At 43.0% G+C, this 25,581-nt stretch overlaps 1 long non-coding RNA gene across 1 annotated transcript in view; it reads right to left on the reverse strand.

Moving 5' to 3' along the window:
* LOC132346540 (uncharacterized) overlaps positions 1-25,581 on the reverse strand; it is a 109,876-nt gene that overhangs the window by 54,731 nt on the left and 29,564 nt on the right. The window contains exon 2 of the long non-coding RNA XR_009496366.1: positions 23,856-24,060. This is a non-coding gene — a long non-coding RNA (uncharacterized lncRNA). The remainder of the gene's footprint in view (positions 1-23,855; positions 24,061-25,581) is intronic.

Below are 25,581 nucleotides of genomic sequence, written 5' to 3' on the forward strand. Positions count from 1 at the left end.
CTTAAAACCCAACATTCAAAACACTAAGATCATGACATCCAGTCCCATTCAGTTCAGTTCAGTCGTTCAGTCATGTCCAACTCTTTGCGACCCCATGAATTGCAGCACGCCAGGCCTCCCTGTCCATCACCAACCCCCAGAGTTCACCCAGACTCACGTCCATCGAGTCAGTGATGCCATCCAGCCATCTCATCCTCTGTCGTCCCCTTCTCCTCCTGTCCCCAATCCCTCCCAGCATCAGAGTCTTTTCCAATGAGTCAACTCTTCACATGAGGTGGCCAAAGTACTGGAGTTTCAGCTTTAGCATCATTCCTTCCAAAGAAATCCCAGGGCTGATCTCCTTCAGAATGGACTGGTTGGATCTCCTCGCAGTCCAAGGGACTCTCAAGAGTCTTCTCCAACCACAGTTCAAAAGCATCAATTCTTCAGTGCTCAGCCTTCTTCACAGTCCAACTCTCACATCCATACATGACCACAGGAAAAACCATAGCCTTGACTAGACGGACCTTTGCTGGCAAAGTAATGTCTCTGCTTTTCAATATGCTATCTAGGTTGGTCATAACCTTCCTTCCAAGGAGTAAGCACCTTTTAACTTCATGGCTGCAGTCACCATCTGCAGTGATTGGCAAATAGAAGGGGCAAAAGTGGAAGCAGTGACAGATTTTATTTTCTTGAGCTCCAAAATCACTGCAGATGATGATTGCAGCTGTGAAATTAAAAAACACTTGCTCCTTAGAAGGAAAGCTATGACAAATTTGACAGTATATCATAAAGCAGAGACATCACTTTGCCGACAAAGGTCCATATAGTCAAAACTATAGTTTTCCAGCAGTCATGTACGGATGTAAGTTGGGCCATATGCAAGACAGAGCACCAAGGAACTGATGCTTTCGAACTGTGATGCTGGAGAAGACTCTTGAGAGTCCCCTGGACTGCAAGGAGATCAAACCAGTCAATTCCAAAGTAAATCAACCCTGAATATTCACTGGAAGGACTGATACTGAAGCTGAAGGTCCAATACTTGGGCCACCTGATGCGATCAGAGCCAACGCACTGGAAAACACCCTGATGCTGGGCAAGACTGAAGGCAAAAGGAGAAGGGGTGGCCTAGGATGAGATGGTTAAATAGCAGCACTGACTCCGTGGACATTAATTTGAGGACTCCAGTCGATATTGGAGGGCAGGCATGCTGCAATCCATGGGGTCTCAAAGAGTCAGAAATGACTTAGGGACTGAATAACAACAATAATGGTCTTTATTGGCCATACTTCACAACCTCAACATTCCATCAGGCCTCCAATTCCCATGGAAATTGGCTTCAAGCTCCCCAAGCTGCCCTCGGGTCCTCAATTCAGCCCTCCGGTCACCTCCACAGGTCACCAGGAAGGGACACACCTACTATAATTAACAAACTGACGTCCTGGAACTCATCAGCCTCTTGAAATTGGTTAGAACGAGCCTACTTCAGTTTGAAAACTCCACAGGTCTCATCCACTCAAGAACAATAGCCCTAAGTCTTTCCTGACCTCCCCCCTGACCTGAGCCCTCCAGAGGGGCCCCGACCAGCTCAATCTGGGGCTCTTGAAACCACAATCCTGGGAACAACCAAGCTTTGCCTTCATGAGCACACCTGCAGCCCTTTCTCATAAAAGACCCTTTAACAATAACCTGGGGTTATTAACCCGTTAACAATAACCTGAGCTGGAGGAAGCACAAGCTGGAATCAAGATTGCTGGGAGAAATATAATTAACCTCAGATATGCAGATGACACCACCCTTATGGCAGAAAGTGAAGAGGAACTAAAAAGCTTCTTGATGAAGGTGAAAGAGGAGAGTGAAAAAGTTGGCTTAAAACTCAACATTCAGAAAACGAAGATCATGGCATCTGGTCCCATCACTTCATGGGAAATAGATGGGAAAACAGTGGAAACAGTGTCAGACTTTATTTTGGGGGGCTCCAAAATCACTGCAGATGGTGATTGCAACCATGAAATTAAAAGACGCTTACTCCTTGGAAGGAAAGTTATGTCCAACCTAGATAGCATATTCAAAAGCAGAGACATTACTTTGCCAACAAAGGTCCAGCTAGTCAAGGCTATGGTTTTTCCTGTGGTCACGTATGGATATGAGAGGTGGACTGTGAAGAAGGCTCAGCACCGAAGAATTGATGTTTTTGAACTGTGGTGTTGGAGAAGACTCTTGAGAGTCCCTTGGACTGCAAGGAGGTCCAACCAGTCCATTCTGAAGGAGATCAGCCCTGCGATTTCTTTGGAAGGAATGATGCTAAAGCTGAAACTCCAGTACTTTGGCCACCTCATGTGAAGAGTTGACTCATTGGAAAAGACTCTGATCCTGGGAGGGATTGAGGGCAGGAGGAGAAGGGGATGACAGAGGATGAGATGGCTGGATGGCATCACTGACTCGATGGACGTGAGTCTGAGTGAAGTCCGGGAGTTGGTGATGGACAGGGAGACCTGGCGTGCTGCAATTCATGGGGTCGCAAAGAGTTGGACAAGACTGAGCAACTGAACTGAACTGAACAATAACCCTCCATTAACTTCCACTTATGGAAGAAACGACTATTTATTTAAACTAATTGGCTTTGGTAGAACTTGAATATTTTCATTATGCAAGTGTGTTTTGAAGAATGAAAGCCAGCCATGGCTCAACAGTGGCCCTCAAAGCACTGGTTGGTACCCATGGCAGCAAGAGGAAGCACTTAAGAACAAAGCTATCCGATGGGAGACCCCAGAATACTTCATGCAACTTGATCAAAGACACTACTGGCTTCCTTCAGCAGTTGGCCTGAAGCCCAGTTTCTGGCTTGACTTAAAAGGACTTAGTCCCACCCATCCTCACAAACAGGAAGATCTGTTGCATCCACTGGATCTCCTGGAAATGATACCGTCCCTTGATCTGCCCTTGTAATCCATCACCCACAGAGGGGAGTCAGTGGTCTAGTGATCTGAGAACCCACCGAAATTCTCCCAAATCTCTAACGCCCATGCCGTGTTGTCTACAACTCTGTCGGTGCCATCACCTGTTTAAAGGTGAAGTGCCCTCTCCAATGACAATCCATGGCTTCATCAGCTAGTGAAACCTCAGCATGGGGCTTCCCAGGTGGCTCAGTGGTAAAGAACCCATCTGCCAATGCAGGAAATGCAGCTTCAATCACTGGGTTGGAAAGATCCCCTGGAAAAGGAAAGTGGCTACCCACTCCAATATTCTTGCCTGGGAAATCCCATGGGCAGAGGAGCCTGGTGGGCTATAGTCCATGGAGTCGCAAAAGATTCAGAACAGGACTCAGCAACTAAACAATAACAAGAAAACCTCAGCACACCTCAAGATGGAGCTTACAGTAAAACAAGAAGAAAGGACAAGAGCTGGGGATCTTTGTCTCCTAAACTATCTACACCTCAGTTAAACGGGAGCAGTAAGTGTCACCTGCCATTCCCACAGGCGGTGGCAAGGATGAACTGAGTTCAGTATAAACTACATAACCGTATGCGCTCACTGTTTTCTTGCCTAAAGCCAGACTAGAGGAAAGAAGAGAAGGAAAGACCAAAAACTAGGGGGCTTACCAGCTAGGCCAAGGTTCCAAGAAGCAGGGGATGCTCAGAGATGAGGTGAGATAGCCAGGTATGGGCTCATAGGCAGTGGCTCCAGGCCACAGCTTGAGACACTACGCTGATTGTTTTGCCACAGGGCAACCTGAAGGCTCAAGATGCTGAGCACAGGTTGCCATGGCGCTCTCTCCCTGACTTCTAGATCCTTGGCAAAACCCATCTTCACTCTGTACCACCTGTGTGGCAATGTCTTCCTTGAGCTACCTCCCTGCTCTGTGGGTCATGCATCCTTTTAAAATCTTTCATGCATCACAGGGTAATGTCCTGCCTTTCCTGCTCCAGAAATAAGTGGGTAAAGTCCATTTGCATTCTTAGAAATATCTTTCCTAGTCATTTTACAGATTTGTATTCTGCAGGCTCTAAAATTCTAACCACTGACCTGCCCTCATGACACCCTCCCTGATCTGATTAGCACATAAAACCACCACTGGTTTGCAATGAGTAACTGAGGTTATTGAAAGCAGGACTCGGGTCAGGGTAGCACACAACAGCATCCGCTATGCCTGGAAGTGGGCCATCAGGCTGCGCAGGATAAGTGGGGAGACAAGTGGAACGACAACTCCCCAGAAATCTAGGAAATCGGCCAGCAAACCAAGAGATCATTGTAATCTAAAAATTCCCACAACCTTGGCTTATACTGCTTCTGCTAAGTCACTTCAGTCGTGTCCGACTCTGTGCGATCCCATAGACGGCAGCCCACCAGGCTCCCCCCATCCCTGGGATTCTCCAGGCAAGAACACTGGAGTGGGTTGCCATTTCCTTCTCCAATGCATGAAAGTGAAAAGTGAAAGTGAAGTCGCTCAGTCGTGTCCGACTCTTAATGACCCCATGGATTGCAGCCTACCAGGCTCCTCCGTCCATGGGATTTTCCAGGCAAGAGTACTAGAGTGGGTTGCCAGTGCCTCCTCCATAACCTTGGCTTATACAGACCTACAATTGGAAATCGTCATCCATGTCATCTAATAATGACAATCTAAGGAGCATTATTCTGGAGATAGTCGCCATGTAGTGCCTTCTTTAATTGAATTCCCAAAGCAACCTAGCGAAACAGGTATTATTCTGCCAGTTTACGGAAATCTTAAGCAACTGTGGTCACACAGAGAGCTAGGGGCTTAGCTGGGATTTGAACCTGGGTTAGCCTGGTACCTGGCTTCCCAGGTGGCGTTAGTGGTGAAGAACACGCCTGTCAGTGCAGGAGACACAAGGGATTGGAGTTCGATCCCTGAGTTGGGAAGATATCCTGGAGAAGAACAAGGCAATCTACTCCAGTATTCTTGCCTGGAGAACCCCATAGAGGAGCCTGGCAGGTTATAGTCCATGGGATGGCAAAGAGTCAGACATGACTGAAGCGACTTAGCTCGCATGCACGCACTCACAGCCTGGTACTTACACAGCCACCATCTGGGAGAAGTGGTCTGGTGCACTTGGGAGAAAGTCAGGCTGGAGGTGAGTGATATTTCTGAGGCTAAAACTGCTGCCAGATTTTTTTTAATATGAAATGAATTAAGGCAGCAGGAGGAACTGAGAAACAAACCTGAGCAAAGGCTTAGTGGAGAGTCAACAGAATCTCAACAAAACCTCAGCCTAACGCTCATTCTCACAGATGCTCTGGTCATTCTTGGTAAATGTTTGGCATAGACACTGCTACCAAGAAGAGTGTTTAAATTAACATTTTGTGTGCTGAGTCGCTCTGTTATTTCCAACTCTTTGTGACCCTGTGGACTGTAGCCTGCCAGGCTCCTCTGTCCATGGGATTGTCCAGGCAAAATTACTGGAATGGGTAGCCATGCCCTCCTCCAGGGGATCTTCCCAACCAGGGATAGAACCTGGGTCTCTTGCATCAGCAAGTGGATTCTTTAGCCCTGAGCCATCAGGGAAGCACCCATACTATATTTTGATCTTAACCAAGTGGCTGAGTAAAGATTAACATTTTAATTAAAGTCAACAATCTGCACTTAAGTTCTCCTGGGCTTTGAAGGAGTTTCCGTGGCAGGTACAAATGTGTTGTTAGCTGTTTCTTTGTGGCTAAGAACCTGAAATGTTGACTCGGGAAGGACCTGCCTTCCCAAATACTGTCACCCTGGGCAGGCAAGTGTCCCAGAACCCTGGGGCAGTATCGCCTTGGAGTTGTTCCAAGGCTCCCCTCAGTCAAGCAGACCCCATTTCTAAACTCAGAGGCTGAGGGTTCCTTGGAGCTTGACAGCCTCAGATGGCATCACAGCCACAGCTGTTCAATAGCGGGTTCCAAACAATGGTCATATTTACCTATGTCCATCTGTGTTTGATGTGAGAAAGCAAACACCAGAAATTGGGAGAAAATGATGTTACTCACTTCTCTTCCCAAACTGTGCATTCTGAAAAGCACTTACTGAATGAATTCCACTCCCTGGGCTTTATGGCTCCTGACCTTGGATTTCTTTAGATGAAATCTATCTTCTTAGCAACATCAAGGATGTGGAGAACGGGATAGGACAAGAATGTTTATTGTGGCACTCTTTATATTAATTAAAAAATAGAAACCTGGAGACTGTCATACAGAGGGAAGTCAGAATAAGAAAAACTAATATTGTATATTAACACATATGTGTGGACTCTAGAAAAACAGTACAGATGAACCTATTTGCAAAGTAGAAACAGAGACACATGTAGAGAACAAAGGTATGGCCAACAAGAGGGGAAAAGAGGGTGGGATAAATTAGAAGATTGGGATTGACATATATATACTACTGATAATAAAATAGATAATTAATGAGAACCTACTGTGTAGCACAGGGAACCCTACTCTGTGGTGACCTACACAGGAACGAAATCCAAAAAACAGGGATATAGCTATACTTAAGCTGATTCACTTTGCTGTATAGCAGAAACTAACACAACATAAAGCAATATACGCCAATAAAAAAATTTTTTAATAGAAAAAACCTAATGCCCTCCAACAGAGATTGGTTAAACAGTTTTCAGTACAGTGAAACAAAGAAATATCATTCATACCATTAAATATTATCTTGTACAGACTGTGGGCTCCCAGGATTTGGGTTTACTCTCAAATTTTTTATCCCCACAAGAAAGTTTGGTTTACTTAAGACTGTAGTTTGCCACAGTTTACAGCATACATAAATTTCAAATTATTAAAAATTAACTTACCCCCCCCCACCAAAAATTATCTTGTAGATATGTATTGACCATTGAGGAAAGATGAACTCAAACCCTACTTGAACCTTTGATATTTTAGGAGGTCCCACCTCTTCCTGAGGGCATCCCAGGTGGCTTAGTGATAAAGGGTCTGCCTACCAACGCAGGTTTGATCCCTGGGTCAAGAAGATCCCCTGGAGGAGCAAATGGCAACCCAATCCTGTGTTCTTGCCTGGGAAAATCTCATGGACAGAGGAACCCAGTGGGCTATAGGGGTCATAGAGTCAAACATAACTGAACACACATGCACACACTTTTTCCTAAATGGCCCCCAGACGTTTCCTTAATGATATTTAAATATCCATTTCATTGTCTGTGTCCCTGTCAAATGTCAGGTGACACCCTCTAGAACATTCTACAATGTTGGGTTAATCTGATTTTATATGCTTATTATGCCCACTTCTGACTTGAATGGAAATTCCGGGTTTTAATAAACTACCTGGGAGTCATCACTCACCATGGCCTCTGATCTGACTTCAGACCTGCCCTAGATCTAAACTGATAATTTCAAAATACAGGCAGTAGAAAAGCCAGCATTTAGCAAGTCTAGACAGGAAATATAGCCGGGGGGTGGGGGGGGAGAAGGGAGCCAAAACAAACCTTAAAGATAAATGAATACTTCTACATGGTCTTAAAGGAGGGCATACACAGAGAAATCTCCAATTTTGCTGATGACTCTGAACTCCTCCAGATCATCAAACAGCAAGCTGAGAAACTTCCAAGAAACCCAACAAAGTAATGAGTGCTGGCAGGAAATGAGAGCTGTAGTTCTCTGCAAGTATTTCATGATGACACTTTTCCCTAAAATGACTTCCAAAAAGTCACCTCTACTATCTTTATAAGACACACACCCAACCAATCCATTGTAACTACAAGAAGAGATGGGACACTGACCACTTCTTGATAACGTCTACCCATTGTCCCACCAGAGTCAAAGGACTCTGAAACCACTGTGTCAAAAAGAACTGCCATCCTGAGTTGATAAAAAGCTGAATTTCAGCTGTATTTAGGGAATTAGGTGAACTCTGGGTTACCACATCTTTTAAAAGACAAAATGAGACTCAGGGAAGTTCTCAGAAGCACAATGATTGACTGTGGAGATGTGTACATGGTGTGATAAATAAACACTGGAGCAGACCCCAGGACTGGGGTGGAATCCCAACAGGGCACTGACCGTGGTGTGGCCAGCGCAGCCTTGCCCGTCTGAGCCTCTGCTCCCTGCCCAGCCAAGAGGATTTGATTAGCAGCATTCAGAAAAGGGTGGGTGCTTCCAGCACTCAACATTCAGGGTGGCTAGAACATCCAGGGCTCAGGAAAGGACTTATTCTCCTTTCAGCAGGAGGCAGGCTATGGGAAGGTGGTCCAGAGGGGTAGCATCTTCACCCAGAAGAGGTGAAGGCGGGGGATATGGTCATGAAAACCAGGGGAGGGTACAGGATGAGACCTTTGCCCCCAGGACTCTTGAGAAACCAGCCAGGGCCCTCCCTCCCCCTCCTCCAGAGAGCCAGCACTTGGTGGAAAGCTCCCCAGAGTTCACACAGTGTCCCAAGATGAGAAAGCAGTGACCACCAGGAGGAAAAGCCTGGCCAGAGCGGCCACACTGGAGCCCACCAGGGCTCGCCCCTCCTTCTGGCCAGCCCCAGCAGTCCCAAGGGGAGTTCAGGGGAGACCCGCCAGTCAGGGAGGTGATAGACTCGGCAGGACACACAGCACACAACACACTCATACACAAGCATACACACACACACACATAAAACACACTCATTTAGATAGATATACATCATACGCACAACACACTCACATACACATAAACACATATACAACACACACACAACACATACACACTCATACACTAGCATACACAGACACATATAAAACACACTCATTCACACATATATACATCATATGCACAACACACTCACATACACATAAACACATATACAACACATACACACTCATACAGTAGCATACACACACAGATAAAACACACTCATTCAGATATATATACATCATACGCACAATACACTCACATACACATAAACACATACACAACACATACACACTCATACAGTAGCATACACACACACATAAAACACACTCATTCACATATATATACATCATACGCACAACACACTCATATACACATACACAACACATACACTCTCATACACATACTACACACACATTCACATATATATACATGCAACACATACTCATTCACATATATATACATCATATGCACCAACACGGACTGAGCCCAATTTGTTGTTGAGAGAGATATCTGCAAACAGTGAGAGTTTACTTCTTCTTTTCCAATTTGGATTCCTTTTTTCTTTTTCTGCTCTGATTGCTGTGGCCAAAACTTCCAAAACTATGTTGATAGTAATGGTGAAAGTGGGCACCCTTGTCTTGTTCCTGACTTTAGGGGAAATGCTTTCAATTTTTCACCATTGAGGATAATGTTTGCTGTGGTTTGTCATAATAGCTTTTATTATGTTGAGGTATGTTCCTTCTATTCCTGCTTTCTGGAGAGTTTTTATCAAAATGGATGTTGAATTTTTCAAAGGCTTTCTCTGCATCTATGAGATAATCACATTGGATTTATTTTTCAATTTGTTAATGTGGTGTATTACATTGATTGATTTGTGGATATTGAAGAATCCTTGCATCCCTGGGATAAGCCCACTTGGTCATGGTGTATGATTTTTAATGTGTTGTTGGATTCTGATTGCTAGAATTTTGTTAGGATTTTTGCATCTATGTTCATCAGTGATATTGGCCTGTAGTTTTCTTTTTTTGTGGGATCTTTGTCAGGTTTTGGTATTAGTGATGGTGGCCTCATAGAATGAGTTTGGAAGTTTACCTTCCTCTGCAATTTTCTGGAAGAGTTTGAGTAGGATAGGTGTTAGCTGTTCTCTAAATTTTTGGTAGAATTCAGCTGTGAAGCCGTCTGGACCTGGGCTTTTGTTTGCTGGAAGAGTCTGATTACAGTTTCAATTTCTGTGCTTTGATGGGTCTGTTAGGATTTTCTATTTCTTCCTGGTTCAGTTTTGGAAAGCTGTACTTTTCTAAGATTTGTCCATTTCTTCCACGTTGTCCATTTTATTGGCATATAATTGCTGATTGTATCTCTTAGGATCCTTTTTATTTCTGTGTTGTCTGTTGTGATCTCTCCATTTCATTTCTAATTTTATTGATTTGATTTTTCTCCCTTTGTTTCTTGATGAGTCTGGCTAATGGTCTATTTTATTTATCCTTTCAAAGAACCAGCTTTTGGCTTTGTTGATTTTTTCTATGGTGTCTTTTGTCTCTTTTGCATTTATTTCTGCCCTAATTTTTAATATTTCTTTCCTTCTACTAACCCTGGGGTTTTCCATTTCTTCCTTCTCTAGTTGCTTTAGGTGCAGAGTTAGGTTATTTATTTGACTTTTTTCTTGCTTCTTGAGGTATGCCTGTATTGTATGAACTTCCCCTTAGCACTGCTTTTACAGTGTCCCACAGGTTTTGGGTTGTTTGTTTTCATTTTCATTCTTTCTATGCATATTTTGATTTTTTTTTGATTTCTTCTGTGATTTGTTGGTTATTCAGCAGCGTGTTGTTCAGCCTCCATATGTTGGAATTTTTAATAGTTTTTCACCTGTAATTGACATCTAATCTTACTGCATTGTGGTAGAAAAGATGCTTGGAATGATTTCAATTTTTTTGAATTTACCAAGGCTAGATTTTATTTATTTTAAAAACCTTTACAAGGTTTTATTCACCATAAAACCCATGACTGTGAGCCACACGCAGAGCAGTTCTGGGTTCCCTTACCCTATTGCTCTCCACCTGGGTGCCCTTTCCCAATAAAGTCTCTGCTTTGTCAGCACATGTGTTCTCCTCAGACAATTTATTTCTGAGTGTTAGACAGAGCCCAGTTTTGGGCCCTGGAAGGGGTCTGCCTTCCTGCAACAAATGGCGACTCTGGCGGGGACTCTTTTTCGCTGAGACTGACATCCTGACCACTCAAGGTACTCAGGGGCCAGCTTGCCTGCCAATGGACCAGACCCAGTGGCCACAACTGGGACCCATTTGTCCCTAATCTCCTCCTGACACGGACAACTGGCCGAGTGCCCTGACCGGCCCCTACAGGCGATTGGTCTATAGAGAAGAAAGCTGACCTCATCTCACCTTAAAATGATGCTCAAGCAGGAGAAACTACACTACACCAGGATGAGAAGATGACGACATCAGAGGTAGACAGCTTACTCACATACACATAAACACATATACAACACACACACAACACATACACACTCATACACTAGCATACACACAGACACATATAAAACACACTCATTCACACATATATACATCATACGCACAACACACTCACATACACAGCATATACACACTCATACACATACTACACACACATTCACATATGCAACACATACTCATTCACATACACACAACACACACTCATGCACACATACACCATACACATAACACATACACACACATATACAACACACTCATACACACATATATATACAGAACACACTCATTCCCATACATACACACAAGCATACCACACACATGTACACAACACACACACTCATACACCCGCACATATGCAGCACACATGTGTGTGAACACAGCGCACATGCTCATACATGTACATGTGTGCACAGCACACACATACCCATATATGTGTGCACAACATGCTCATACACATATACAACACACTCACATATACACATACACAACATACACACAATACATACACATACACAACACACACATACACAACACACACTTATACAAACGTCAGTCACAAGAGTGGGTAAAAGAAACACATCATGAGATTAATGTTTACACAAACAAGACGAAGTCTTAGAACCAGACAGTCCCAACAGCCCAATGCTACTGGGAAGCTATGGTGACGGACAGCAGTCACTGGGGGATCCTCAGCAGTAGGAAAGGAGCTGTGGCTATTGAAAAATAAGTAAGACCATGTCAACCTTGGCCCCCCAAGAGGTGGGACACCTCACTGAATCAGTTGAAAGAAGATGCCTTTTCCCCCAAAATATATATTGAGGGCTGAGGTCACAAGGAGCTGAGAGGACGGCTCTGAACTTGTGTCCGGGGCCTCCCAGTGGCATGGACACCAGCACTTCCTGCCAGCATCCTCCTCTGTCCTGAGCAGAACTCTGCAAACCATCCCCCAGCCAGGCCTCCTCTGACTCCTGGCTGCTTTGACTACGGGCATCCCCCTATGCTTTTCCTGCACTTCCTGGATTACTTTCTCTCAGAAGCACAACCATAATCATTGCTTTGCCTACAAGGCTATGCGCTCAGGGAAGCCTCCTCACTGTGTGGATTCGCTACTGCTTTGCATGCTTATGTCTACAGACTGGCTCCTGGACTTCCATCCACATTTCAGGGCTAAGAACAGAACATGCTTTCACTCCTTGGGGCAAATCCCTCAGATGTTTGATCCAAAATTCTACCCATGAATCACAGAAAGAAATAGAGAGGTGCCCAAATTCCCCACTGACCTCTAAATATTTACAGAACTTGGTCCAAATAGCTGAATTTCAACCTGCCATGTGGGCCTAGATTTAATGATGGTACATATTCTTCTCGATATAGTTTTTCCCAGTGGCTCAGATGGTAAAGAATCTGCCTGCAATGTAAGAGACCTGAGTTCGATCCCTAGATAGTGAAAGTCCCCTGGAGAAGGAAATGGCAACTCACTCCAGTATTCTTGACTGGGAAATCCTATGGACAGAGGAGCCTGACAGGCTACAGTCCATGGGATCACAAAAAGTCGGATACAACTAATATAACATAAAATTCTTCTACCAAGAGTAAGACTGCAGTGCCTACAGGAAATAGAAAGTAAAGCTCATGTTCCAGTTATCTCCGGCTGAGGGACAAAAAATTAAACTACCAAGGATGTTATTTCATATCAGTTTTGTAGGTCAGGAGTATGAGCAGCTGGTTGAGTCATCTGTTCCATGTGGCATCAACAGAGCTTGCTTGGTGGTACCAGCTGAAGGTGGCCTGGTCTGGTGGGTCTCTACCACGTCTGGCACCTGGGCAGAGACACTGGTCAGCTGAACTCCTGAAACTCTCACCTGGACCTCTCATCTAGAACCTGTCCATCTCACCTGGACCACTCACCTGGGCCTCTCTAGCATGGTGGCCTTGGGTAGCTAGACAGCTCATATGGCAGCCCAGGACTCCAAGAGCAAGTGTCCCATTCAAACACCTCAGCTGGAAGTGGCAGGACCCCTGTGAGCAAACGTTTGGGCTCCTAGAAGGTCACTTCTGCCTCATTTGACTGGTTGAACCAGTCACTGAGACCAGACCAGCTGTGGGGAGGAGACTTCAATTTCTCCCCTTGTTCTTTGCTACTTCTCAAAGAATGTGTAACCATTTTTGATCTACTATGGTGTTCAGTTGCTTGGTCATGTCTTTTTGCAACCCTCTAGACTGTAGCCTGCCAGGCTTCTCTGTCCATGGAATTTTCCAGGCAAGAATACAAGAGTGGGTTGCCATGCCCTTCTTCACAGGATCTTCCCAACCCAGGGATCAAACCACGTCTCTTGTGTCTCCTGCATTGGCAGGTGGGTTCTTTACCACTGTGCACTTAGGAAGTCCTCTTCAATCTACTGGAGACCATTTGACAACCCTTTCACTCTTGTCCACTTGGGTTAAATCCTCATGGGTCAATTAGTTTGCTCTGTAGATCATGTGACATCATCCTTTACTATCACCCAGGGAGGTGGTACCTCTTCTGCAGGTACTCTAGAAATCACCAGAGGTTCAGCATCACCTCTAGGCCTGGGGAGACAGTGACTGTGAGAAAAATGTCATACCCCAGGGAACTATATCACTGTCCTGTGACAAACCAAAATGGAAAAGAATATTTAAAATAAATTGCTTTGGGTAGTATACTCATTTTCACTATATTGATTCTTCCAATCCATGAACGTGGTATATTACTTCATCTATTAGTGTCTCTTTGATTTCTTCTCCAGTTTTTATAGTTTTCTATATATAGGTCTTTAGTTTCTTTAGGTAGATATATTCCTAAGTATTTTATTCTTTCCGTTGCAATGGTGAATGGAATTGTTTCCTTAATTTCTCTTTCTGTTTTCTCATTATTAGTGTATAGGAATGCAAGGGATTTCTGTGTGTTGATTTTATATCCTGCAACTTTACTATAATCATTGATTAGTTCTAATAATTTTCTGGTGGAGTCTTTAGGGTTTTCTATGTAAAGGATCATGTCATCTGCAAACAGTGAGAGTTTTACTTTCTTCTTTTCCAATTTGGATTCCTTTTCTTTTTCTGCTCTGATTGCTGTGGCCAAAACTCCCAAAACTATGTTGAATAGTAATGGTGAAAGTGGGCACCCTTGTCTTGTTCCTGACTTTAGAGGAAATGCTTTCAATTTTTCACCATTGAGGATAATGTTTGCTGTGGGTTTGTCATATATAGCTTTTACTATGTTGAGGTATGTTCCTTCTATTCCTGCTTTCTGGAGAGTTTTTTATCATAAATGGATGTTGAATTTTGTTCAAAGGCTTTCTCTGCATCTATGGAGATAATCATATGGATTTTATTTTTCAATTTGTTAAATGTGGTGTATTACATTGATTGATTTGTGGATATTGAAGAATCCTTGCATCCCTGGGATAAAGCCCACTTGGTCATGGTGTATGATCTTTTTAATGTGTTGTTGGATTCTGATTGCTAGAATTTTGTTAAGGATTTTTGCATCTATGTTCATCAGTGATATTGGCTTGTAGTTTTCTTTCTTTGTGGCATCTTTGTCAGGTCCTATCAAGCTACCAAAAGTATTCTTCACAGAGCTAGAACAAATAATTTCACAATTTGTATGGAAATACAAAAAACCTCGAATAGCCAAAGCTATCTTGAGAAAGAAGAATGGAACTGAGGAATCAACCTACCTGACTTCAGGCTCTACTACAAAGCCACAGTCATCAAGACAGTATGGTACTGGCACAAAGACAGAAATATAGATCAATGGAACAAAATAGAAAGCCCAGAGATAAATCCATGCACATATGGACACCTTATCTTTGACAAAGGAGGCAAGAATATACAATGGATTAAAGACAATCTCTTTAACAAGTGGTGCTGGGAAATCTGGTCAACCACTTGTAAAAGAATGAAACTAGAACACTTTCTAACACCATACACAAAAATAAACTCAAAATGGATTAAAGATCTCAACCTAAGACCAGAAACTATAAAACTCCAAGAGAGAACATAGGTAAAACACTCTCCGACATACATCACAGCAGGATCCTCTATGACCCACCTCCCAGAATATTGGAAATAAAAGCAAAAATAAACAAATGGGACTTAATTAACCTTAAAGCTTCTGCCACATAAGGAAACTATTAGCAAGGTGAAAAGACAGCCTTCAGAATGGGAGAAAATAATAGCAAATGAAGCAACTGACAAACAACTAATCTCAAAAATATACAAGCAACTCCTACAGCTCAACTCCAGAAAAAAAAATGACCCAATCAAAAAATGGGCCAAAGAACTAAATAGACATTTCTCCAAGAAGACATACAGATGGCTAACAAACACATGAAAAGATGCTCAACATCACTCATTATCAGAGAAATGCAAATCAAAACCACTATGAGGTACCATTTCACGCCAGTCAGAATGGCTGCAATCCATAAGTCTACAAGCAATAAATGCTGGAGAGGGTGTGGAGAAAAGGGAACTCTCTTACACTGTTGGTGGGAATGCAAACTAGTACAGCCACTATGGAGAAGAGTGTGGAGATTCCTTAAAAAACTGGAAATAGAACTGCCTTATGATCCAGCAATCCCACTGCTGGGCATACACACTGAGGAAACCAGAAGGAAAGAGACACGTGTACCCCAATGTTCATCGCAGCACTGTTTATAAAAGCCAGGACATGGAAGCAACCTAGACGCCCATCAGCAGATGAATGGATAAGAAAGCTGTGGTACATATACACAATGGAGTATTACTCAGCCGTTAAAAAGAATACATTTGAATCAGTTCTACTGAGGTGGATGAAACTGGAACCTATTATACAGAGTGAAGTAAGCCAGAAAGAAAAACACCAATACAGTATACTAACGCATATATATGGAATTTAGAAAGATGGTAACAATAAATCCTCTCTTTATTTGAGCCTTTTTCTATTACTCAAGCTCAATCAGAACAACAAGAAAAGTTTCAGCAAAGGAGGAAGAAATCTCCCACAATTATGGGATGGATTTATATAGATAACACCAGGCTACAGTAATTTAGGTTTAAGTCTCCTCTGTGTTGGAAACAATTAGATCATACTAAGGGCAGACACACTGAAACCATACTCACAGAAAACTAGTCAATCTAATCACACTAGGACCACAGCCTTGTCTAACTCAATGAAACTAAGCCACGCCCGTGGGGCAACCCAAGACAAGGCGGGTCATGGTGGAGAGATCTGACAGAATGTGGTCCACTGGAGAAGGGACTGGCAAACCACTTCAGTATTCTTGCCTTGAGAACCCCGTGAACAGCATGAAAAGGCAAAATGATAGGATACTGAAAGAGGAACTCCCCAGGTCGGTAGGTGCCCAATATGCTACTGGAGATCAGTGGAGAAATAACTCCAGAAAGAATGAAGGGATGGAGCCAAAGCAAAAAGAATACCAGCTGTGGATGTGACTGGTGATAGAAGCAAGGTCCAATGCTGCAAAGAGCAATATTGCATAGGAATCTGGAATGTCAGGTCCATGAATCAAGGCAAATTGGAAGTGGTCAAACAAGAGATGGCAAGAGTGAATGTCCACAATCTAGGAATCAGCAAACTAAAACGGACTGGAATGGGTGAATTTAACTCAGATGACCATTATATCTACTACTATGGGCAGGAATCCCTCAGAAGAAATGGAGTAGCCATCATGGTCAACAAGAGAGTCCGAAATGCAGTACTTGGATGCAATCTCAAAAATGACAGAATGATCTCTGTTCATTTCCAAGGCAAACCATTCAATATCACAGTAATACAAGTCTATGCCCCAACCAGTAACGCTGAAGAAGATGAAGTTGAACGGTTCTATGAAGACCTACAAGACCTTTTAGAACTAACACCCAAAAAAGATGTCCTTTTCATTATAGGGGACTGGAATGCAAAAGTAGGAAGTCAAGAAACACCTGGAGTAACAGGCAAATTTGGCCTTGGAATATAGAATGAAGCAGGGCAAAGACTAATAGAGTTTTGCCAAGAAAATGCACTGGTCATAGCAAATACCCTCTTCCAAAAACACAAGAGAAGACTCTACACATGGACATCATCAGATGGTCAACACTGAAATCAGATTGATTATATTCTTTGCAGCCAAAGATGGAGAATCTCTATACAGTCAACAAAAACAAGACCAGGAGCTGACTGTGGCTCAGTTCATGAATTCCTTATTACCAAATTCAGACTCCAGTACTCTTGCCTGGAAAATCCCATGGACGGAGGAGCCTGGAAGGCTGCAGTCCATGGGGTCGCTGAGGGTTGGACATGACTGAGTGACTTCACTTTCACTTTTCACTCTCCTGCATTGGAGAAGGAAATGACAACCCACTCCAGTGTTCTTGCCTGGAGAATCCCACAGACAGGGGAGCCTGGTGGGCTGCTGTCTATGGGGTTGCACACAGTCGGACACGACTGAAGTGACTTAGCAGAGCAGAGAGAGGGAAAACCACTAGACCATTCAGGTATGACCTAAATCAAGTCCCTTATGATTATACAGTGGAAGTGAGAAATAGATTTAAGGGCCTAGATCTGATAGATAGAGTGCCTGATGAACTACGGAATGAGGTTCGTGACATTGTATAGGAGACAGGGATCAAGACCATCTCCATGGAAAAGAAATGCAAAAAAGCAAGATGGCTGTCTGGGGAGGCCTTACAAATAGCTGTGAATATTTGGCAAAACTAATACAATTATGTAAAGTTTAAAAATAAAATTAGAAAAAAAAAAAAAGAAAAGAAGAGAAGTGAAAAGCAAAGGAGAAAAGGAAAGATATAAACATCTGAATGCAGAGTTCCAAAGAATAGCAAGGAGAGATAAGAAAGCCTTCCTCAGCAATCAATGCAAAGAAATAGAGGAAAACAACAGAATGGGAAAAGACTAGAGATCTCTTCAAGAAAATTAGAGATACCAAGGGAACATTTCATGCAAAGATGGGCTCGATAAAGGACAGAAAAGGTATGGTCTTAACAGAAGCAGAAGATATCAAGAAGAGGTGGCAAGAATACACAGAAGAACTGTACAAAAAAGATCTTCATGACCCAGATAACCACGATGGTGTGATCACTGACCTAGAGCCAGACATCCTGGAATGTGAAGTCAAGTGGGCCTTAGAAAGCATCACTATGAACAAAGCTAGTGGAGGTGATGGAATTCCAGTTGACCTATTTCAAGTCCTGAAAGATGATGCTGTGAAAGTGCTGCACTTAATATGCCAGTGCCAGCAAATTTGGAAAACTCAGCAGTGGCCACAGGACGGGAAAAGGTCAGTTTTCATTCCGATCCCAAAGAAAGGCAGTGCCAAAGAATGTTCAGACTACCGCACAATTGCACTCATCTCACACGCTAGTAAAGTAATGCTCAAAATTATCTAAGCCAGGCTTCAGCAATATGTGAACCGTGAACTTCCAGATGTTCAAGATGGGTTTAGAAAGGCAGAAGAATCAGAGATCAATTGCCAACATCTGCTGGATCATGGAAAAAGCAAGAGAGTTCCAGAAAAACATCTACTTCTGCTTTATTGACTATGCCAAAGCCTTTGACTGTGTGGATCACAATAAACTGTGGAAAATTCTTCAAGAGATGGAAATACCAGACCACCTGATCTGCCTCTTGAGAAACGTGTATGCAGGTCAGGAAGCAACAGTTAGAACTGGACATGGACCAACAGACTGGTTCCAAATAGGAAAAGGAGTACATCAAGGCTGTATATTGTCACCCTGCTTATTTAACTTATATGCAGAGTACATCATGAGAAACCCTGGACTGGAAGAAACACAAGCTGGAATCAAGATTGCCGGGAGAAATATCAATAACCTCAGATATGCAGATGACACCACCCTTATGGCAGAAAGTGAAGAGGAACTCAAAAGCCTCTTGATGAAAGTGAAAGAGGAGAGTGAAAAAGTTGGCTTAAAGCTCAACATTCAGAAAACGAAGATCCTGGCATCTGGTCCCATCACTTCATGGGAAATAGATGGGGAAACAGTGGAAACAGTGTCAGACTTTATTTTTCTGGGCTCCAGAATCACTGCAGATGGTGACTGCAGCCATGAAATTAAAAGACACTTACTTCTTGGAAGGAAAGTTATGTCCAACCTAGATAGCATATTTAAAAGCAGAGACATTGCCAACAAAGGTCTGTCTAGTCATGGTTATGGTTTTTCCTGTGGTCATGTATGGATGCGAGAGTTGGATTGTGAAGAAGGCTGAGTGCCGAAGAATTGATGCTTTTGAACTGTGGTGTTGGAGAAGACTCTTGAGAGTCCCTTGGACTGCAAGGAGATCCAACCAGTCCATTCTGAAGGAGATCAGCCCTGGGATTTCTTTGGAAGGAATGATGCTAAAGCTGAAACTCCAGTACTTTGGCCACTTCTTGCAAAGAGTTGACTCATTGGAAAAGACTCTGATGCTGGGAGGGATTGGGGGCAGGAGGAGAAGGGGACAACAGAGGATGAGATGGCTGGATGGCATCACTGACTCGATGGACGTGAGTCTGAGTGAACTCCAGGAGATGGTGATGGACAGGGAGGCCTGGCGTGCTGCGATTCATGGGGTCACAAAGAGTCAGACACGACTGAGCGACTGAACTGAACTGAACTGAAGGCTAGATTTATGGCCCAGGATGTGATCTCTCCTGGAGAAGGTTCCATGTACGCTTGAGAAAAAGGTGAAATTCATTGTTTTGGGGTGAAATGTCCTATAGATATCAATTAGGTCTAACTGGTCTATTGTATTGTTTAAAGTTTGTGTTTCCTTGTTAATTTTCTGTTTAGTTGATCTATCCATAGGTGTGAGTGGGGTATTAAAGTCTCCCACTATTATTTGCTATTGTTAATTTTCCCTTTCATACTTGTTAGCATTTGTCTTACATATTGTGGTGCTCCTATGTTGGGTGCATATATATTTATAATTGTTATATCTTCTTCTTGGATTGATCCTTTGATCATTATGTAGTGTCCTTCTTTGTCTCTTTTCACAGCCTTTGTTTTAAAGTCTATTTTATCTGATATGAGTATTGCTACTCCTGCTTTCTTGTGGTCCCTATTTGCATGGAAAATCTTTTTCCAGCCCTTCACTTTCAGTCTGTATGTGTCCCCTGTTTTGAGGTGGGTCTCTTGTAGACAACATATATAGGGGTCTTGTTTTTGTATTCATTCAGCCAGTCTTTGTCTTTTGGTTGGGCATTCAACCCATTTACGTTTAAGGTAATTATTGATAAGTATGATCCCGTTGCCATTTACGTTATTGTTTGGGGTTCGAATTTATACACCCTTTTTGTGTTTCCTGTCTAGAGAACATCCTTTAGCATTTGTTGGAGAGCTGATTTGGTGGTGCTGAATTCTCTCAGCTTTTGCTTGTCTGCAAAGCTTTTGATTTCTCCTTCATATTGAATGAGATCCTTGCTGGGTACAGTAATCTGGGCTGTAGGTTATTTTCTTTCATCACTTTAAATATGTCTTGCCATTCCCTCCTGGCCTGAAGAGTTTCTATTGAAAGATCAGCTGTTATCCTTATGGGAATCCCCTTGTGTGTTATTTGTTGTTTTTCCCTTGCTGCTTTTAATATTTGTTCTTTGTGTTTGATCTTTGTTAATTTGATTAATATGTGTCTTGGGGTGTTTCGCCTTGGGTTTATCCTGTTTGGGACTCTCTGGGTTTCTTGGACTTGGGTGATTATTTCCTTCCCCATTTTAGGGAAGTTTTCAACTATTATCTCCTCAAGTATTTTCTCATGGTCTTTTGTCCTCCTCTTCTGGGACTCCTATGATTCGAATGTTGGGGCATTTAATATTGTCCTGGAGGTCTCTGAGATTGTCCTCATTTCTTTTAATTCATTTTTCTTTTTTCCTCTCTGACTCATTTATTTTTACCATTCTATCTTCTACTTCACTAATCCTATCTTCTGCCTCCATTTCTATTTGTTGCCTCCAGAGTGTTTTTGATCTCATTTATTGCATTATTCATTATATATTGACTCTTTTTTATTTCTTCTAGGTCCTTGTTAAACCTTTCTTGCATCTTCTCAATCCTTGTCTCCAGGCTATTTATCTGTGATTCCATTTTGATTTCAAGATTTTGAATCGTTTTCACTATCATTATTTGGAATTCTTTATCAGGTAGATTCCCTATTTCTTCCTCTTTTGTTTGGTTTGGTGGGCATTTATTCTGTTCCTTTACCTGCTGGGTATTCCTCTGTCTCTTCATCTTGTTTATATTGCTGAGTATGGGGTGGGTTTTCTTTATTCTGGCAGTTTGTGGAGTTCTCTTTATTGTGGAGTTTCCTCACTGTGGGTGGGGTTGTACGTGTGGCTTGTCAAGGTTTCTTGGTTAGGGAAGCTTGTGTCAGTGTTCTGGTGGGTGGAGATGGATTTCTTCTCTCTGGTGTGCAATGAAGTGTCCAGTAATGAGTTATGAGACGTCAGTGGTTTTGGAGTAACTTTGGGCAGCCTGTACATTGAAGCTCAGGGCTGTGTTCCTGGAGAATTTGCATGGTATGTCTTGCTCTGGAACTTGTTGGCCCTTGGGTGGTGCTTGGTTTCAGTGTAAGTATGGAGGCATTTGATGAGCTCCTATCAATTAATGTTCCCTGGAGTCAGGAGTTCTCTGGTATTCTCAGGATTTGGAATTAAGCCTCCTGCTTCTGGTTTTCAGTCTTATTTTTACAGTAGTCTCAAGATGTCTCCTTCTATACAGCACCGTTGATAAAACATCTAGGTTAAAGATGAAAAGTTTCTCTACAGTGAGGGACAACCAGAGAGGGTTCACAGAGTTACATTGAGAAGAGAAGAGTGAAGAGGGAGTTAGAGGTGACCCAAATGAGATGAGGTGGAATCAAAAGAGGAGACAGCAAGCTAGCCAGTAATCACTTCCTATGTGCACTCCACAGTCTGGACCACTCAGAGATGTTCACAGAGTTATACAGAGAAGAGAAGAGGGAGGGAGGAGACAGAGGTGGCCAGGAGGATAAAAGGAGGGAATCAAAAGGAGAGAGACAGATCCAGCCAGTAATCAGTTCCCTAAGTGTTCTCCACCGTCCGGAACACACTGGTGATTCACACAGTTGGGTAGAGAAGAGAAGGGGAGGGAGGAGACAGAGGCGACCTGGTTGAGAAAGAGGAGAGTCCAAAGAAGGAGAGAGCAGTCAAGCTAGTAATCTTTCTCCCAAGTAAAAATGGGTACTGAAGATTGGGTTCTTAAAGGTACAAAATTGATAACAAATACCAAAAAGCAAAGATTAAAAATCTAGAGTAGAGGTTGGATTTTCAAAAATACAATATTAAAGAAAAGAACAAAACAAAACAAAGTCACAAAAATTATTAATATATATATATGAAATTTGCTTTAAAAAATAGGGTCTTTTTTTGTGCAAAGTAATAGTAGGTTATTTGCAAAGTAATAGTAGGTTATAAAAATGAAAATTAAAGGAGTAATAGAGGACTTAAATTTTTTTAAAAATTAAAAAAAAAAAAGAATGATCATAAAAACAGTAAAAAATATATCTAGGACTTTCTCTGGTGTTGTTGTGGGCAGTGTGGGGTCAGTTCACTTTCAGATAGTTCCTTGGTCTGGCTTATATTTCTCAAGATCTATAGGCCCCTTCCTATGTAGTCGGTACTAACTACAGGGTTTTAATCTATTGCACCTGTCACTTCCAAGGCGGTTCCCTCTGTTTTAGCTTCTTCTGTTTGCTGGTCTTCAGTGTCTGATTTCTGCCCTGACACAAAGGGGGCGGTGGTGGACACTTTTTTTAGGCTCACTTGTTCAGTCGTGCTGTGGGGAGGGAGGGACACTGCAAACAAATAACACTGGTGTGTGCTCACAGTGCCTCAGCCACACTGGGCCTGCCCCTGCTCAAGCGCGTGTGCCCTCCCTGCCCACACAGCTCAGGCTCTATGTTGCTCCGCCAGGAACCATCCGAGGCCGGCCCTCGGCTGCATGCACCTCCCAGGTCTAAGCCGCTCAGGTTCAGGCACTCAGGTAGTCCTCAGAGGCGCAGACTCGGTTGGGCCTGCATTTTTAGCCCTTCCCAGGTCTGAGCAGCTCAGGTGATGAGGTGTTTGGCGAGCACGGTTGCTGCAACTTATCGCCTCCCTGCTCCCTACCGCTCGGTTTTCTGGGTGTACAAGCGGCGCACCCTCTCAGGCGGATGTTGACTGTCCAAAACCCCAAGAAGTCTTAGTTAGCAAAGAAGCCTGCTTGCAGTTTGGTAGATAATGTCTCTCTGGGGCTGTGATTGCCCCCTTCTGGCTCTGGCTGCCTGTCACCGAAGGGGGATGGTCTGCAGCCAGCTAGTTCTGTTCAGTCGTTTGTTCTGTGCAGGGGCCTGGCAGTGTCTTAGGTTAGGGCTTTTCCCGTGGTAGCTATCCTACAGTCCGGTTTGCTAGCCCAAGTTAGTTCCCTCAGATTGCCCTGGGGGCATTCAGGCCCGGTCCTTACTCTAAGCAATGCAGCCCGCGCCTCCCTGCCCAGCCCCCACTTGCTAGTGGCAGGTGCAGGCGTTTGTGCTGCTTCTCCGCTGGGGGAGTTACTGTTGGGCTCGTAATCTGTGGGGTTTAATTATTTATTTATTTTTCCTCCCTGTTATGTTGCCCTCTGTGCTTCCAAGGCTCGCCACAGACTCAGCAGTGAGAATGTTTCCTGGTGTTTGGAAACTTCTCTCTTTTTAAGACTCCCTTCCTGGGATGGAGCTCCGTCCCTACCTCTTTTGTCTCTTTTTCTGTCTTTTATATTTTTTCCTACCTCCTTTCGAAGACAATGGCTGCTTTTCTGGGTGCCTGATGTCCTTTGCCAGCATTCAGAAGTTGTTTTGTGGAATTTACTCAGCGTTTAAATGTTCTTTTGATGAATTTGTGAGGGAGAAAGTGGTCTCCCGTCCTGTTCCTCCACCATCTTAGGACAACCCCCAGCTTGAAGTCTTAAATAAGAGACACCATGCCATGGACTCCTAGAGAAAAAATTAGGTGAAACAATCTCTGAAAGAAATTGAACTCTTCTCTTTTTAAGCCAGTCTCCCAAGCCAAGAGAAAATGAACCTAAGATATACAAATATCAAGCTTCCCTGGTGGTTCAGAGGGTAAAGCATCTGCCTGCAATGTGGGAGACCTAGGTTTGATCCCTGGGTGGGAAAGATCCCTGGGAGAAGGAAATGGCAACCAACTCCAGTATTCTTGCCTGGAAAACCCCATGGATAGAGAAGCCTAGTGGGCCACAGTCCATGGGCTACAGTTGCGAAGAGTCAGACACAACTGAGTGACTTCACTTTCAAGCTTATTATTTGAAAAAAGAAAGAAAATTATATATAATAATACATAATAAATAATACATATATATATGTATAAATAAATCTTCGGGCTTTACAAGTGAAAGAAGCACAGCATTGTAAATTAATGCAATTTTATTATCATATGAATCTTAAATAATTAAGATGGCAAATATTATGTTATCTACACTGTACCACAATAAAGAAATTTTAATAAAATTGAAATAAAATGTTAGCAAAATATTAAATAGTTAAAATGAACCTGACAAAAGTGTAATACTTATATCCTGAGTAATACAAAATATTAATAAAGGAATTTGAAAAAAATTCAAACAAACGGAAGAATATCACATGCTTTTTTTTTATTGGAACCATTAAATTGTTAAAATAACCATATTACCCCATGAAAACTACATGCAACCTCTATCAAAATAACCATGGACATGTTTTTATAGAGCTAGAACCAGTAATAATGAAATTTATAAGGAACCAAAAATGACCCATTATTGCCAAAGAAATCTATAGGACAAAGAATAAATAAGGAAGCATAACGCTCTTTAGACTTCAGGCAATACTACAGAGCAACAGTCCTCAAGACAATGTGGTACTGGCACAAAAACAGACCTATGGATCAATGGAACAGAAAAGAGTCCAGCAGCAGACCCACACACCTACAGTCAATTTGACACACAGGAAACATGAATATACAATGGGGGAAAGACAGTCTCCTCTGCAAGTGGTGTTAGGAAAGTTGGACCACCACATGGAAATCAATGAAATTAGAACACTCTCTCACACCATACACAACAACGAACTCAAAATACTTAAGGACTTAAATCCAAAGATCACACCATGTAAGTTTTAAAGGAAATCATAGGCAAACTATTTGGGGCCATAAATCGTACCAGTGTTCCCTTAGGCCAGTTTCCCAAAACAATAGAAAGAAACAGCAGGGTTTCCCTGGTAGTTCAGTGGTAAAGAATACAGCTACCAATGCAGCAGACACAGGTTCAATCCCTGGCTCAGGAAGATGCCACCTGGGGCAGAGCAACAAAGCCCCTGTGCCGCAGCTGCTGAGCCTGTGCTCCAGAGCCCGGGAACCAGAACTACCCAAGCACTCGAGCCCTAGAGCCTGTGCTCTGCAAGAAGAGGAGCCACTGCATGAGAAGCCCATGCACTGCAACTAGAGAGAGCCCACTCAGCAAG

This window comes from Bos taurus, chromosome 11 (genome assembly GCF_002263795.3).
Source record: "Bos taurus isolate L1 Dominette 01449 registration number 42190680 breed Hereford chromosome 11, ARS-UCD2.0, whole genome shotgun sequence".
Lineage (NCBI taxonomy): Eukaryota > Metazoa > Chordata > Mammalia > Artiodactyla > Bovidae > Bos > Bos taurus.